This window comes from Macrosteles quadrilineatus, unplaced genomic scaffold (genome assembly GCF_028750875.1).
Source record: "Macrosteles quadrilineatus isolate MER2022 unplaced genomic scaffold, UCM_ALF_1.0 Scaffold_158__1_contigs__length_248989, whole genome shotgun sequence".
Taxonomy (NCBI): Eukaryota; Metazoa; Arthropoda; class Insecta; order Hemiptera; family Cicadellidae; genus Macrosteles; species Macrosteles quadrilineatus.
Genome location: NW_026542751.1, coordinates 94,691 through 113,941, shown reverse-complemented (window position 1 = coordinate 113,941; position 19,251 = coordinate 94,691). Strand labels below are relative to the sequence as shown.

Genomic DNA, 19,251 nt, shown 5'->3' with positions numbered 1-19,251 from the left:
GGCGAGTTTCGTTTTAAACTAACGTTAAACTGTCTGTTAATAACTTATTTTAACTTTAAAACTTTATTTTGCAATGTAAATAATTAAATAAATAAATAGTTTATTTTTTCATGGTAAATGATATCAAAATAAGTAAATCATTCCTTATCGTGTTAATAATTTTACACCTTTTTTATATTTTTCATTTGAAATAATAACGGAAATCGGCTCTTTTTGTATAGTTAGGCTGATAGCTTCAAAGCAAATAATTTCAAACCTATTTTAAATCAATGACAATTGGAAGTTACTTTCACAAGCAAAAACTCACGAAGTCACGCAAAAAATAATTTTTTACGGGATGAGCCCGGTGGAATTACAACCAAATAATATGACGTATGGCAGTACTGTAATAGCACATAGGTAAATAGCAAACCTAGAGCATAAGGGGATTTTAATCTCTTTATAGAGTTAAATCGAACAAGTGCATGATAGAAATTAATTTTTCACTAAGATTCACGTCCGCTGTACATTGCCAGAGTCGGTAGAAGTAAGGTTGCTGCTACGAGGAACGTTTCTCGTGGGTACCCACAAACTGATGTTTTGATTAAATGCTTAAAGACTACTACAATAAATAAATAGTATCGGAAATTTTAAATATTTAAAAGAATATTAATTTACCTTTAAGATATTTGTATGTATGTAGGTTTTGAGGGAATAAGAGGTGGACATACATGTGATAGTATAAATATTTACGCCGATGGACTAAGGTTGCAAAATAGAGTTGTACTATTAAAAGCTAATAATCAAGGTAATCGTAGTGTTTGTTTACTGTTTGTTCCTTGAAATTGTATAACGTATTGCCACTCGAAGCAACCCTTTGTAAAGTGCAACTAAATTCTTAATTAATTTTAAAATATTGCTCTTTTTTATAAGGATTTTTAGTTCTTGTTTTTGTAATATTTTAAGTCTTTATTAGTTGTTTTTTTTTTATTTAAATATCTAGCAAGTATTACAAAGCACTAAAAATATGTTTTCTAGAAATTTGTATTAATAGTTTTAACTCAATAGTCATATTATATTAATTAAGAAGGAACTTCACTACTGTCTTTGAGCGTGATGTGTCTCAACACAATATTTTTCATGATAATACCAAACCACATATTTTCTCTTATTTGTTTGCAGTCCATTGTATTCTAGTTTGTTATAGTAAATGATATTTATTAACTTGTATGTTTTTAAAATTGTAATTGTAACATTGTATTGTAAAAATATGTCGGAAAGAAGAAATCTTGAATAACTTGAAATTTGTTCTTTGGTCTGTGTGATGCAACAGACTGTGTCATTGTATTTATAATGTGTAAAGGTTTTAAACTCATTACTATTTCGTAATAGTTAGTAAATATATACACAAAAAATAATTGTCTATGCGTTCTATATGATGACAAGTAGACAACAAATCATAAACTTTTTACAATAACTCTATGAATTGATTTTGCTTGTTTATTATGACAGCCGAGGATGAACATACAAACTACTGTTGTTTAAGTTTTGTCATAGGTGGTTTGAATATTTTAACAACATTTCAGAGAGCTCTGGACGTTTATATTTCGAGTAATTTTCTTGGATTGGATAAAAGATTAAGTGGTTATAGAATTTAAATGTAACGCAATGAAAAATGTACAATCACTCAATGTTGATTCTGGTTTAATTTTAGGAACATATTAATTAAGACTTTTTGTATAACAATATTTTATCAACCAGAAAATGTGGCCAGCGAGAGCCCTCTCCTTGTATTCTGGCTTGGCCACTATGGGTTTATTACAAATATCCCACAAATATTAACTATCGCCATATAGGTATTTACAAGTTTCTCGTATATAAATATTAAAACCACCAAGATATTGTAGTGTGTTTGTAAAAACAGATAACAGTGAGGGCTCGGTAATATTATGAGGAAAAACTTAATGGTACAGAAATATTCGTTGAACCATTATGGCTGAAAGTGAGTATTTCAGGTGTCACCACATTTCACTGTCTACTCGTAATCAATATACTTTAAGCACATAAACAATTTTAATTTATGTTAAATTCTTCAACCAGCATGTTGGAGGCAATGCATTTGTAAGCCAAAGCCCAAACTGTTATTCGTGTTTTTTTTTTTTTTTTTTTTTTGTTTTTTTTTTTTTTTATTATTATTGTAAAAGAAAATGACTAGTAAACATAGAATAGACACCAATAGAATCACCATCAAAAATATATTTAAAAAATACTGAGCTAGTCCTCAATTATAAATAATTCCATAAAGTAGTATATTTCCCCAAAATATAAATAAATATTAAGCTAGTCCTAGAGTACCGTAGGCTATAAGTCCCTAAATATAAACACCAGCTAATGATTTTGTACAGCTAATTTCATAAAATTAATTTAATAGTGGTGGTAAAAGTTTTTACACATTCTATATGAAATTATTTAATGAAAATGCACTCACATCATATTGCGACACAATAATGCTACCGTATTAATTTACACAAGACCCCAATGAAGCATTTTAATTTCCACATCCCCTCCCAGCCTCTAACGGGTTAAGGTAATCCCGGTAACGAAGTGTTCCACAAATTCCATCCCCTAAATTATTCTCACCCTCTTCGTATCCACCACAGAGACTTTATTTTGACCCAAATCCTGGAGCGTCCATAACTTTGTTTACTGCGCAACAACCTTCCTCGAGATGCTGTGTTGTTTTTAAGTATTGTGTCCGTTATAGTGATATACATGTTATTAAATTAAAATGGCCATAAGAAATTATAGGTTACGTCAAATCGTATGTAGATTTTTCGGATGTTTAAATTTAACACTGTTCAATACGGTATAATATAACGTGTACTAACTGCACACATGTAAGTAAGTAAAATCATACACACCTGATGGTGGCAGACGGTAGACCTAGGATGGATGTCGAATGTCGACGAACGTGGAAGGTACGACACACAGAGTCGACTGGGCTGTCGAGACAGCGACAACCCGCACGCCGGCGTGGGTCCCGGGGATCGATCCTACATCCACCCCCCTCCCCTCACCCCCACAAATCCACTCCTGCCCGCAAACGTTCCTTCAACGTTCAATAACACACTAGGCGCTTATAAGTTGTATAGAAGGTGATAGGATTGCACGCACTTTGGTTCTCATCGGTCCTATTGATTCTCGAACTCCTTGGCAACAACCATGACGATATACAAAACTTTCCTCTTTGTCCCAAGGAAATCCCTCATAAAAGGATAATAAGGAGGAAATGAGGTAAACACTGTCGACGCGGTGGGAAAGCTTCTGGGAAAATATAAGAGGCTCAGGCTCTAAGAGAGCTTCAATTTATTCTGGGATCGAGTGAATATTTATCTCAGTAGAGCCGGGCTAAGACCGAAGCTTCGCGGGGTTTGATACTAGTCTTAGATGAACTTGCTTTGTTAGCATTCAAACAGATATTTGTCTAATTGAATAAACCTCAGTATTTTTGGATCCTTTAGATATCAATAATAGTAGATTGTTTATTATTTATTACTCGTCTTAGATGTACTTTCGTGATTGCAGTTTTTAGTATCTCGAAACTTGTACATATACAAGAGGTTACCAAATTATCCATATGATTTTTCAATTTATCGCAAATACGAGCTAGTTTTTACGACAGTAAAAAACCTAAACTAATTTAAATGTCACATTGTCATTTTATGTCTATCTCGGTAATATTTTTATCCGGCTTAATATACGAGTAATTAACGTAAAAATATCTCTACCAGCTTCTTAATGTCCATAAGATCTTATCTGATATAAAACGGTTATTATCGATTATAGTTACAATTTTTTTCATAGGGTGAAACCAAAATTCTAAAAATGTTGCATATATGATTCAAACTTAGAAAATATATATGCATGGTTTGCTATTTTGATGTAAGTACAATTTTTAAAACTTGTGAATATTAAAAAGAATAAATATTATTACCAAAAGACATTATTTAAACTTAGGGCTTTAAGAATACAATCGCTTATTTTAGTGTTTAAAATCCGTACGCTCATTATCTTCCGTTTACAAAATAATACCCAAGCCACAGTAAACCTGCAGAATATGCGAATTTAAATTTGTCCAGTTAGATTTTAAGTAAAATATTTCCATAGTCATTTTTATTCCCCACTTAAATAACATTAGAATTACGAATACTTAGGTTTTCTGCTACGGCGAAGGGAAGAGTTTTTTATGTTAATAGTACTGGATGAAAACGTATTATCAAAATTGATCAAAACCCATCCATAGACAAGCAAACTACAACAGTTTACTTTTTTTATTATCAGTGCAAAGGCATTGTTATAAACAGAAATGAGCTATAGAAATGTCCATCTTATGGACCAAACTTTCGTGGAAATTGATCTGGTCCTATTGCTTTGTGTTAGGAAAAAGCAAAGACCAAAAGTGATGTGATTGAACAGATCAATAAATACTATCCTCATTGAATCTAAATGGAGTAATTATATTAAGGAACTATTTAAAAAAAATACTTTATTGAAATTTTCTCCGTAACCATTAGGCGATATATAACGCTTCAATATACTAAATTATTTCTTTTTTTAAGATCTACAAAATGGTTTGGATAGAATTTGCTAAATTTAAGGTTTTAGGGGTCAAAAATAAGAAAAATCAATTTTTACCCCATAAACCCCCGTTCCGTTGAATGGTCCGGTCATGCTGGTTCGCGAACTCGTTCGAATAAATGTAGGTTTACACGTTTTTTACCTAATTTCATCAAAATCGGATCATTTTTGCTCGAGCTATCGTGCTAACGATGTGTGTGTGTGTATGAATTTGAACGGTTGGTGTTTTGGCCTCTAGGGACCTCAAAACGAAAAAGTATTCGGTCCCGGGTCCAGGTCTTACCATGAGTACTACGGTAATAGATTATTCCATAGATGGGAAATTTGCTAAAAGTGCATCGATGGCGACAGTATGTTGACAGAGTTTTCTCGTTTTTGTTTTGCATATTATTTCAGTCCTTGTTAGTGTAAGTGTACAGCGTAGTCTCTGTTATAAGATTAATGAATGAAATATACAATAAATACCTTACTGTAATCAACTACTTACATTTTACTTCGAGTTAGTGTAATATAAATCCAAATTCTTTAATATGAGCCTTTGTTACATGGAGTAATGAGTTGGAATAACGTATGGGAGAGAGTGAGAGAGAGAGAGATTATCTTGCCACCAAACAAAATCCTTGCCAATCTGTTGCCACTCTGTGTGTATCTCAGTTGATCTTAATCATACTGACTTGTGAAATGCAGAGAACAATCTCGGTTGCATGAGATTTACAAATATTGAATTGTACGGGTAGTTTATTTTTTTATTTTTTTTATTATGAGTTGTAAATAACTGAATAACTGGATTTCAATACATCATCAAGGACTTTGACTGTATGACATACAGGTAACAATAAAAAGATTGTAGTGTTTTTCTTTAATTTATTTACAGTAGTTAATTTACACTATAATGGCATTTTCAATTAAGGAACAACAAACGCTAGGAAAGAAAGGTCTAGGTAAAAGTAGGTTCTTAATGTCAGGTAGGTACTGTTGTACTACTACTACGTGACGTGGTTGGGATTTTTCAGTGGGCGATGTTCTGTTATAGGGCATGAGAAGGCTTTGTGTCGAATCAGTTTGGATTCGTGAAAGATGAGACTACTGCCAATGCTATGTTTTCAATAGTCGATTTAATAGGAGATTCCCTGATTGTTTGAAACTTGCTATGGTTACCCCCCTGCATAAAAAATTATGCAAACTAGACTGCTCAAATTACAGGTCGATTTAAATCATTTCTACATTCTCCAAAGTTATAAAAAATTGTATTAAATAGGATTTGGAGTTTCTTGCAGTGCAACAAGTTAATGTTTCAACATCAATTATTTGAGTTTACTCAAGGGAAGAGTGCTGTTGGTGCTATGTTTTGTGTCGTACAAAACATTGATGATGCCGTCAACTCGGGCAACCGCTCTAGTGGCTTGTTCTTTGATCTAACTAGCATTGGATTTGGAAGACCATTGTCTTCTACTAAATAAAATGTTCAATATGGGGATTAGAGGTTTTGCACTTCAGTGGTTTCAATCATATCTAGTCGAAAGGGTGCAATTCGTTAAGGTAAATTCCTTAAATACGTCAAATAACATATGTAATAGATTTTCCACGAAAGGAACTGACTGTCAATAAGGGCGTGCCACAAGGCTCAATTTTGAGCCCTTTCCTTTTTTGTCTTATTTATCAACGATCTTTGGCGGGGCTTGACTGTTCCAAACTTGTGCTTCTTGCTGATGACATGTCATTAATGTTTTCTAGACCATCCACAAACCACCTTGAACTTGATACGTTTTTAGAGGAGAATGCACTTGTTAATTGGCTTGAGCAAAATAGACTACAAGTATGTATCTCGAAAACTACCCTTATTGAGTTTTCTATCACCTGTAATTCAAATAACAGCTTGCTCAGCATTTATAGGGTGATGAACCTGTGTTCTCAGAACGCTCCGTTAAGTTCCTTGGTCTAATCATTGACTGCAATTTATCGTCTCGTCAACATATAGATCATGTATGTAATAAACTGAGCCAGGGTATTTCTGTGCTCCAGAAACTGGCTCGCTTTCATCGACTTATATTTATAACTGCTTATTATGGTATTATTTATCCATTTGTATCCTATGGGGTTTCAATTTGGGGCTCTGAGAGCACCAAATCCAAGTCAGTGTTTGGGCTTCAGAAGTAAGACATACGATTAATTTTTCATGTTTCATCCAGAACCTCATGTACCAACCTTTGTTCTAACACACTGTTAACCTTCCCATCGATTTATATTTTTGAAACATTATCATGTTTGCACAAAAACTATCATCTTTTAAATCAGTTTTTCCCATCTCACACTTATGGAACAAGAAGTAAACCCAGATGCATTATGAATATCCCGCCACACTCCGCCGCAATTTTCACCATCATTTAAAATATTCAGCAATAGTTCTTTTCAACAATCTCACTTCAAGTTTATGTCTGTTATTGTAACTATGTCTAGATGCTGAATAAAGAATTTGAATTTGAGTTAGACTACATCATATTTTTACAGCATCAGGAAAAAAAGTTAAAGAATTTAAGAAAGAATCATGCTGTAAAACTGTATGTTATATATGTAGAAGACATTCTTGTTGTCTTCAGACAAGCCCAGGAAAAAGAGCACGAAACAATGATACAGACACTTAACAGCAACCATCCGAACCTCAATTTTACCAACATGTTTGAAGAAAATCAAAAGATCAACTTACTGGATCTCACATTAGAGAGAAAAGAAAACGAGATGGAGTTTGACATCTCTATAGGAAACCCATGCAAACGGACACTACAATCAACAACAAGTCTATCCATCCGACAATCCACAAGACCACAGCCTTTAGATTCATGCTGTACCGAGCATACAGGGTGTCCGGTCATAAGTGTTAAATAAAATTTTGCATTAAACTACATGGTAATGGTGACAGAATGTCGCAAATTTGAGGTTCCCAACTTCAACAGTTAGAGAATAACAAATAAATTAAGATTTTTCAAAAATTATTGTAGTTGTTATGAAAAAGGTTATTTTACTCTGTTAAAAATGCACTTACTGTCAGTTTCAATGTCATTTTCAGAATCCTCACAAAATTTTATATAAATATAACATATAATCGTTGAGGTAGTAGGAAGTTTTTAGTCATACTTGATAACCTCGCCGGAACTCAACAACCGAGAAATAAATTGCTTTATGTTATTTACATTTTCGTCGATATAAAAATAATTTGTTTAACGAAGAATTTTAAATAGAATATTTTTACGTACCTCAACGATTATATGTTATATTTATATAAAATTTTGTGAGGATTCTGAAAATGACATTGAAACTGACAGTAAGTGCATTTTTAACAGAGTAAAATAACCTTTTTCATAACAACTACAAAAATTTTTGAAAAATCTTAATTTATTTGTTATTCTCTAACTGTTGAAGTTGGGAACCTCAAATTTGCGACATTCTGTCACCATTACCATGTAGTTTAATGCAAAATTTTATTTAACACTTATGACCGGACACCCTGTATAAGATCTCACTTAGCCAAGCCGATAGGAGAAAGAACTGGACACCATTAAGAAGATCGCACAAGTTAATGGATTTGAAACCAAGACAATAGAGGACATGGCAAGAAAGACGAGGAGAAAAATCAATAGCCAGAATAAACTACACAGCAGGACAACATTAGAAGAGATGAAAGAGGAAAAGACCACATATGTCACATTTAGTCACACGGGAACTACAACATAAAGGACTGCTAACAGATTCAAGAAATACAGAGTTTCAATGGCCTACAGGACTCAGAACACCATGAGTAAAATACTGCATCTTAAAATAGAAGATTGGAACAAATTCGACACTTCGGACATCTATAAAATCAATTGTAAAATCAGCTTCTACATTGAACAGACTGTGAACTTCGTTAACCGCTTCAAAAACCACATATCTGCGTGGAGGAACAACAAACCGGAAGGATCACATGTCGCACAACACCTGTACTATGGCCACGCAATAGGAAAAATGGAGGATAGTCTATGAATTTTAAAGATTTTTAAAAAAAGATATGTAATACATGCTTGGGAAGAATTGTATATTTATAAGGAAAAATGTAAAAATAGAAATAAGCTGATTAATGAACAAGTAAATTTCGACTCTAGTTGTACTTTCGCCTATTGGGTCTGATGATAATTGGAGTGTCCAATCGAAATCAATAACCACTTACCATCTTTTATGTATATTTACCGTCTTGTGAGATACAGTATAAGCGTAAGTATATGTTTTATGTGTTATAAGACGTTTATTTTATTTACTTTCCGTAAAAATATATTTTGTAGTTTTGCCCTTTGGTTATCAGTATTAGCTTATATATTATGTATGTCATTGCTTATTATATATTTTAGTTGTAAAATATGACTCAAGTCAAGCATATGTTTAATGCAATGTTTAGTGCAATACAGGTATAATAGGTCAGGTTACACCTGTTGTATTACTTAGACTGACGATTCCATCGTTAAGCCCCAGTGGTAAGGTCATGGTTCCTCCCCTGAGCCTTCTATATATTGCGGATGCTGCAAGTTAGTTAATGGATATGACAAAATAATATTAATAATAGCGGAAATTATACAACTTATTGCTCTTCAACAACTGGAATATTTGATTTTATGTATTCTGATCAATCAAACAAATTTTATACAAGGTGACGATTTTTAGTTGTACAGGCCAGGCTAAATAAGGCCAAGCAGTAGGGTACTCATTTTCCCCCTAAACATTTCTCAGCTGTTTATCAGATTTTTGAACTTGGTATCGTTGAAAGGAAATATTAATAGCTAAATAGATTTTTTGGAAAATTGTTTATTTTCGACCCATCAAACTTAATCCAAAATCTTTTACATACTAATGGGACACCCTCTTTATCTACTTATTTTAACTGTAGAGTTTCAAGTTTGTAGCGTTAATCGATAGTCTCATATATGAATTTTAAAATAGCAAACTCTTCATGGCACACCCCGTATAACACTTAATTCAATTATTAGTATAACTATTACTTTATTATGACTACTCCATTTAGTATATTGAATACCGCACCTCAGCTTACAGTAAAAAGTTTGCTTAAAATAACAAATCGTTATTCTTAAGCCAATTAGAATGACATAAAATAATTTAAGAGGCTCAATGAGCAAAAGTCAAAGGTTCCCTTTTTCGGTAAACAAATCCACCTCGCTCCCATTAGGATAATCGGATCAGTCGGTTTAAGAACTTATACAAATATACGTTGGGAAAATGTAAAAATCCGACCTTTACTAATGTTATTCTGCGAACACTAAGGCCTAACATTTTGCATATCCCATTCAAATATGTACACCAAGAGTTAGTTATAAGATCAAAGTACAATCCATTTTTTACAATTGACTCGTCCCTTATATTACTGATAAAAATATATTTGTAACGTACTGCTTTTGGTAAAGGATTTTCTCTAATACAGAGCAAATCATCCTCATATGAGAGACCTGTTTGGCCATATAGATGAGTGGACCTACAACTTTAGGTGGACCCGGACCACCATATTCCTAAAGAGTTGCATGAATTTATAGTAATTAACTTTCTATATCAGTATTTTTATTGTGTTTATTAATGTTTTATTTTAAAGAATACAACGTTGTTCAAATTTGTGAACTGAATAAATTATTCCTATACTTCTTATATCAAATAGTAAGCAATGTCACATAAAACCGGAGTTGACTATGTTTTTGTATATCATGTTTGCACGGATTGTTATCCAACTGCATAACTACTTATAGTGTAAAAGTAATCAGTGTATGTTTATGTTCTGCATTAAATTACTTTTGTTGAATCCAACAATGTGTTGCATCTAGAAACAACGAACAAAATTGTACGAGTCGAAATATAAGAGGTATTAAGGGTGAATTGTATTAGGACATTGTATAAGACATGAAGACTACCAGAATATGATTTATTAATAAGGGGTTAAAACTTTGTAATAAAACATAATTTCCGATAGAAACGTTTGGATCAGGTAAAACCCTCTTACAATTAATTGGACCGATCATTAACCTAGGAGTTTCTCATCAATCAATGTCAATCAAAACTCATATTCAATGAGACCTTGACTCTTTCAACAATATATTGGTCTTATCATTCTCAATTTATTAATTGACACTATGTTGTTGAATTAATACATTAGCTTAGTATTAATCGATTTAAAATACATTTAGGGTGATACTTTATCTACCACCAATATATTATCATAGTATTTTATACTATGAAAGAGAAACAATATTGCAATTTACTTAAAACTGTATACCGGTAAGATGAATTTTATTTCTTGTATAATAACCCATTGCAAATGCGTTCTAAAGAGTGTATCTCACTAACACAAGTCAAAAAATATATTTTATAACGAGTAGGTAAACGTGCACCGACATTTACTAGGTTGGTATTCTGAGAGATAAACGGGAAAAAGATTAGAGTGTATTTGTTAAACAATGTTATCCAACATTATGTAAACGAGAAATGTAAATGAATGCTGAGAACGAATTCAGTATTGTAGTTGAGACAGTCAGCATGGGCCTGCTAATGGTTCTGCTGTCTTATTTATAACAACAATTGATATTATCATGATTAACAAAACACACTAATCATTATCCAGTTATTTAAAGTGTGTTTAGTAATATACGTGTTCAAAAGCGTGAAGCATAGTTGGTTTGTATCTAACGCTTGCAAAAATATTTTTGTATGAAAATCTAAAAAAAATTTATGGTTTTTTGTGTTGCTTACACGCATTGTTGAGTAAGTAACTACAGTTTATACATAAATAACATTGTTGTTGTATTGTGATGCTACATTTCACTTTGGAAGACGCTTAAAAATGATGTTCGAGATAATTCTAAATTGAAAGTTTGTATATTACTTTTTAACATTCCTTTGAGATGAGTTCATTTAGTTGTAGATGAGAAAACAATAAGTTTTAAAGACATTCGCTGTGCGTACAGTATACACCAAGAAGTTAATATGTTAAAATGTGATATCAAGTTAGTAGATAGCATTAGCGTAACAGTTGTAATAGTTTGTACAAAAACATCTTGAGTTTCGTAGTTGAATAAAGTAACATGTAAGCTTAGTTTGGACTTAAGTGTCGGACTCTGTTAATAAGACTGGCAATTTATAAGCTCAATAATGACTTGGTGTTTATTAGTACTTGGTATAGGCTAATCCTACTTACTTATACTTACTATACACTATCGTGGTGGGTTAAGGTAGCATTAGTATTAGGTAGTGTTTTATTATATGCTGTAATATTATCATGTAGTATTAGCATATTATATGAGCTTGAAATATATTTGTATATAGCATTTGTGTTGTATTGTTAATACCTACAATATATTTTGCGCCAAAGGAAAAGAAGATTTGGAAATCTAGTTATGGATTATTTTAAGCATTCTAAATCCTTGTTTTACGTGTTTTCATAAAGAATCACGATTGTATTTTAAATGTTAAACACAGTACAACGATAAACAACCAAAAGCTGAGCTGTGGCGGGTACACGACATAACAATACACAATATACAGGGTGACCGTTAAGTCTTAGGACGACTTTATAACTTTTAAACGACAAACGATATCACAACCACATTTGATATACCGTTACTGGAAATTGTAAGCTACTTTTGTGTGTACATGGTGGTCGGATATCACCTTTGGGGGATGGCCCGTCGGGGGTCAAAAGAAAATCTTTAATGACAGCCTATGTTGAGTTGTACATCATTTTAAAGGTCTACTTTAACTGAAAACAATGCCGCAAACCGCACTTCAAAAGGTTGATCCTGCGCAAAATGGCAGATGTTCAAAGATTTTCAAAATTAGCCAATTTCTTTAAATTAAAACACTTTTTTAAATCTTTAAACAACTGTCATTTTTTAACGGATGGTTCTTTTGAAGTACGGTTTGCGGCATCGTATTCTACAAATAAATACCTTTAATTTTATGTGCATATCAACCTATGCTTCCATTCAAGATTTACTTCCGACTCCTTGTGGGCCATCGCCCTGAAGAGTTATTTGGATCACTGAATGTGAAGTTGTGGGGATCATTTTAAAGGGAATTTTAAGCAAAGAAGAATGCCGCAAACCGTACTTCAAAAGGACCATCCGTAAAAAATGACAGTTGTTTAAAGATTTAAAAAAGTGTTTTAATTTAAAGAAAATTGGCTAATTTTGAAAATCTTTGAACATGAGCCATTTTACGCAGGATCAACCTTTTGAAGTGCGGTTTGCGGCATTGTTTTCAGTTGAAGTAGACCTTTAAAATGATGTACAACTCAATATAGGCTGTATTTAAAGATTTTCTTCTGACCCCCGAAGGGCCGTCCCCTAAAGGTGATATCCGACCACCATGTACACAGAAAAGTAGCTTACAGTTTCCAGTAACGGTATACCAAATGTGGTTGTGATATCGTTTGTCGTTTAAAAGTTATAAAGTCGTCCTAAGACTTAACGGTCACCCTATAACAATAATACACTTTAAAGAAAAAAGTTATTAGAAAAAATGTAATTAAAAAAAATATTCCAACAGATCCTTACTTCACATACTACAACAAAGTATTATAATTATAATTAAGTAGTTATAATGTATATTTCTTCGTTCTTTCACTATCATTAGTTCCAAGCATTTTAATCTAATTACCTACATGCATATTTTCATGAATAATCAATATATAAAAACAGCCGCGAGTCACTTTTTTATATTTTAATATTTAAGAAAGATGCACGAAATTTTTCCGCTTAATGACATTTCCAAGTGATTTTTTTTATTTCAATTGTAAATGTTATGTATAAAATTAATGTATTTGTCAAATTTTGTTGGATTTAGCATTTTAATGGGTTAGTCACGGGTTTGTCTAGTAATTATAATTTTATTAAGACATGTAGCCTATTTCTGTTCTGGGCATATACTATGTTCAAATTATTGTCACTATCATTTCGGTAGTTTTATATATCTGAAAGGATTCTTTTATTTACATTTTTGTTCCTTTGTCTAATATGGCAAGTATGCATTTAGATTTTTGTTTACATGATCAGTAGTGAGTGTTTGCTCGTGCTGTTATTTAGTTTTACAATGTATACATTAATTTTAACATTTACATTTAACGGTCATTTCCACGTATCACGTACAGAAAGTAAGTAAATACCCCCGCCGCAGCAAACCTGTAGACTAAGTGAATTTCCATTTGCCTGGTTTGATTATCAATTAATTCTATTTAAATAACATTAGGTTTAATGAGTACCTAGATTTGCTGCTACAGGGAGGCTAATAAAGTGTTTTTTGTAAGTTTTTGTAATTGATTTTTTCTTGAATATTAATAGCTTGGTATCAAATAAATAAATTTACCAAGTTTGAAGAGATGTATCCATAAATGAGCAAACTGCAACAGTTTAAAATATTCTCCATAAGAATTTAATTGGAATTTCAAATTTTTGAATTTTCTCCGTAACCAATAACCGTACAAAAAATGAATATACTACTTTATTTGTTTTTATAAGGTCTTCAAAATGGTCTAGTGATAAATTGGAAAATGTTATGTTTTTATGGTCAAAAATTTGGAAAACCAATTGCTGCCCCATAAATCCCCGTTCCCATGGTCCGATCATGCTGGTTCGAAAACACATTCAATTAATTGTTGTCCGATTTCGATGAAATTTGACTTGAAGATGTAAGCCGGGATGAACTTGAATGAGTTAACGATCCAGCATGGGACCATGGGAACGGGGTTTATGGGGTACAAATTAGGGTTCCTCACTTTTGACCTCCAAAGCATAAAATGTTCCAATTACTCTTATCCATTTTAAAGAGCTTAAAACCAAATAATTTTCCACTTCTTTGACTATATGGTAGAAGATTTGAAGATATTGATTGCACAAAATTTGGTTATTTGGAGTTTTTTTTTCTACATGTAAATAACTTATGAAACATTTACTTTCTTATTATTCTAACTCAAAGTAGGTTTATAAGAGAATTAAAATTTTTTTTACAATTCTTTTATGTATACAACATAATACAAAATAGAACAAAATATAGCCTAATATAAACTTAATGTAGAAAATGAAGTACATACATAGTTAAAAAGAAAACATTACATTAAACGATTTGATTCCCAAAATAGTCGCTATACATGAGGTGACAATGTGAAATGTTTTCCACAAGGAAATTGAATTTTAAAAGTAAAAGTCCTTTCCTCAATAGCTTCTTTTGCATGTGGAACTGTGCAAAACATATTTATATCTCAATTATAAGCTGTGTACAAAACACAATTTGAAATGTCACATTTATCTTGGTATTTTACATCAGTTGTGCATAATTGTCCACTTGCAATCAACTTCTATTGCTCAAATGATAATCTGGAACCTTATTTTCATCTATAAAACAGGCATTGGAAAAAATCAAACATGCAAAATTAAATGGAGAAGATTCTATTAACCCTGTAAGATTGGTAAAATGAAAATGACAGGATACTAAACTTTACATAATCATGCATTTCCCTGTAGAACGCACCTTTGAAAAATAAATTATTTTTCCAGTTTTTTTTTCATGAAATTTTTGGATTTTATAATTACAAATGTTTCCCTATTAATAAAATTGCAATCCAACAATGTATTTAAATTATTTAACTGTTCCATGTGATTTTGCTCTCCATATATTTTTTCAAAATATATATTTTGGATCTTTTAAGTCTTTCTAAGGGTGTTTCTTGGAAAACCATTATTTTGGCTGTTTGAATAGCAATCTTTATAGTAACACACTTGACTTTGGTTTAAACATAACATTTCTTCATTATGAAGTTTTAAAAAGACTTATTCTTGCTGAAGAATTTCAGGCGTACCATTGTCTTTAGAACCTGTATATAGACATTCCATTTATTTAAGCACTCAAGGACAAAGGAATTGCTTACAGGTTTTTAGAATGGTCTAGAACTATCTTAAAACTATCTTAAGACTATCTTAAAACAAAAAGAATTTTATAAAAGTGCATAGTACATTTAGTGAAGAAGCAGAACTTTGGTTTTTGCACTTTGGATACTACAAATAGGTACTTTATTTAGGCGAACAAAATATATCATTGACATTGGATACTGCAAGTAGACATTTAATTTATGAGAACCAGATGAAACATAGAATTTGGTTCTTGCAAGTAGACAATTCATTTACGTGAACCAGACTTAAAATTGACTTAGCAACAACACATAAAAAACAGGAACAAAAAATAAAAGAAATTGAAAACTTTCTTTAGTAATGTGAGATTTTATATGAAAATCCTCGTCCAGTGGTTGGCTTAGAAGTCCTTTTAAACACATTACACATTTTTTACATTTGTCTCTGGTACATTCGTTTTTTTTTAGATTTTTACACTTAAATTTGGTGTTGGCGTCTTTTTTTCCAAGGCAGACGGTGCACCACGCCTTTTTACTGGGAGGCTAGATCAGTGGACTCTATGGTTGGACATTTTACATCCAATTGGTTTACTGATACTAAGTTTTTTGGCAAACTTTCAATAATATCAAAATTATAAATAATAAAATTATATATTTATTAATACTAATTATGATAATAAAACTGAACGGGATTTGCTAAACTGACACGATAACAAATTACAATACTAGATTATGAAGACACTCCACGCACCTCATGGAGAATATCGTAGTTGAACAATATAACGCAGCGGAGCAATATCGCAGTGGAGCAACATCTCAGTGGAGCAATATCGCAGTGGAGCAACATCTCGGTGGAACAATATCTCAGTGGAACAATATCGCAGCGAAACAGTATCACAGTAAAATAATATCGCAGTGGAACAATAGGGCAGCCAAGCAATATAGCAGTGGAGCAATATAGAAGCGGAGAGTAGATATAATAGGACAAAGATACCCCACTTTCGGCGTTTTAGAGGCACTTTTAGGGCATTTTTTATAGGGGAAAAATGAGAAAAATGAGTGGCTCATTTTTTTGGCCACTTTTTTAAAGACCCAGCTCTCGATCTATACACCCCTATATAAATTTTCTACTTTTTTAATACTGAAAAACACGTCTGGAATATGGCTCATTTTTTTGGCCACTTTTTTAAAGACCCGGATCTCGTCCAATACAAGCCTATATAAATGTTCAAACTCCATTAAAATTTCAAATCCACATCCATTCCCATGTATATTTTCAAAATCATGTGAGGTTTGTGCGTGAACTCGGGCGTGCATATGACGTGCTCCCTTGGACATCCTTAGTGGAAATCCATGAGTTCTGGCTACTTGGGAACCCAAGCCATTTGACATACAACGAATCACCTTTTTTCCTAATTATCTTCTCTACCAAATACATGTCCTTATACTTGGTCTTTAACAACTCCTCTGTATAGAAGCCTCCCCTGATTATATTGCCATTTTCATCTTTCAAGATATAAGTCACAGGCTTTGTATTCTTAACTTCTGCTATTGTAAATAGTTCCCCTGTCCAATTTGGAGTATAACCTTTACTAAAAACATGTTTATACTTGGAAATCCTTACGCTATCACCTACCTTATATCTTGGCTTTTTAACTTGCACTACTTTAGAAGTCAACCTCTCATGCACATATTTACTATTCTTAACATTCACTTGGTTAGGCTTCATTCCTATAGATCTATGCACTTTATTATTATATTTTCGAATTAACTTTGGAAGTAAATCCAACCATTTATAACTCCCCTGAGCACTAAATTCCCTATATAACCAATTCTTTAAAGTTCTCTGAAACCTCTCCACAATTGCAGCCTTAGTTGTAGAAAATGTGTGATAGTGATTAATATTTAATTTTTTCATTAGTTTGCTAAAATATTGATTAAAAAATTCTTTTCCATTGTCAGATTGAATGTGTTTAACCCCCTTTGGTAGAATGGTTTTAATGGCTTCTGTAACCACTAACCCTGTCTTATTCTTTAGTGGAGCAGCATAAGCTTTTTTAGAAAATGTATCTATTAAAGTTAAAATATATTTATTGCCAGAATTTTCTCTAGCATAGTTTTGCATATCAATTAAATCTATTTGTACGGTTTCATTTATACCTAATACTTTGAAAGACCTTCTAATGAAATTCTTTCTTGCAGGTTTATGAAGTTCGTATGCAATTTCATTCATTTTTTATAACATCATCCTTTCCTGTAACTCTAAATACATCACCATTAGCCCCAATCAATAGATTATCTTCCATTCTTTTAAATACATAGTTTTCTGGTATATATGGTCTATTATCTATATACTTAAATCCACTCAAAGATGTGGGGTCAGCAACTAATAAATCAGGATTATATTCCATCAAATTAAATTTTTTTTCTCCATATACAAATTTTGATCCATCATAATGCATAGATTGTGACATTAGACAAATATCATCCAAATGTTCCCCCTCTGGTAGATTTCTTATGAATTGTTTTTTGGCATCCCAACATTTTTCTTTTTTATCAAAAGTTATAGTCTGTTCTTTTATAACACAGTCAGTGTCATCAATGGCAGGTTTAACACGTACTAACCTTTTACTATTAAAACTCCAATAGCCTGCTTCCATTTTTGGAACTTGTGAAACATTCACAGCATCTTTACTATCTGTACCTTCCATCAAATTACTAATTTTCCGTTTCTTAGCATTCCAAATACCATTCTCTGATTCTAAAAATTCATAATTATTATTGTCTTGTACAAATGTACCACCATCTGTTCGTATTAAAGTCTGTTGTAAAGTGGGCACATCATCTAAACTTTCACCCTTTTCCACATTAGTAATTTTCTGTTTTTTAGCATTCCAATTTTTATTCTTAGATTCTAAAAACTCATATTTAGTTTTACCTTGTAAGAAGACATCACCTTTTCTAGTTAATGTCTGTCCCAAAGTTGATACATCATCTACAAACTCCCCATCTTTAACATTACCAATTTTACGGTTTAAACCATTCCAACTATCGTCTTGTAAATTTAAAGTAGGTTCACTACTAGCCCTGGGTTCTGCAGGCTTATCATATGGATTATATAAACGATAAAATTTATCTATAAACATATTTTTATTTAATAAATAATACCACTTTCTCTCAATTCCTCAATAATGGAATCTATTTCATTATCCACTCCTGAGTTACCGGCTTGGCGACTTAGCCAAAGAAGTCTTAACCTATCTACAAGCTCATTAGGATCATCCCAATAAATATAGTCTATTTTATTACCAGTCACTTGTCTCAAACCTTCACCAACAGATTTAAAAAGAGGTTTAATTATATTAAGATATTTAGTATGTCTATTACTTGAAATTGGTGCACCATCTTTGTAACTCTTTAAATGTCCATTTGTAGCTTCCAAAATCTCTTTATAATTTTGCAAATCGGCCGGAGTATAATCCTCAGGTTCTTTTAAAGTTAACAATTGCCACAAACCTTTTGTCCCCTTGTAGGTTTTATTTGCAATTGTAACATCATCATTGGCAATATCAACTTCCTTATTTCCAATAAAAAATTTATTTGCTTCTCGTCTAATACCATATGTAGTGTCTGTCATACTACTTTTACTGAGGTAATTTCCTAAATAGTCTGATGCTAAAAGACCAAAATCTAATTTCTGTGGGGTGGATTGC

At 32.1% G+C, this 19,251-nt stretch overlaps 1 protein-coding gene across 1 annotated transcript in view; it reads right to left on the bottom strand.

Annotated features, from left to right (window-relative positions):
• Window positions 1–3,103, bottom strand: part of LOC128982189 (TWiK family of potassium channels protein 7-like) — a 41,931-nt gene extending 38,828 nt beyond the window's left edge. Inside the window, exon 1 of the mRNA XM_054401253.1 lies at window positions 2,901–3,103. The gene's annotated coding sequence lies outside the window, so the exon portion shown is untranslated. The remainder of the gene's footprint in view (window positions 1–2,900) is intronic.
• Between the last annotated feature and the right edge of the window lie 16,148 nt (window positions 3,104–19,251).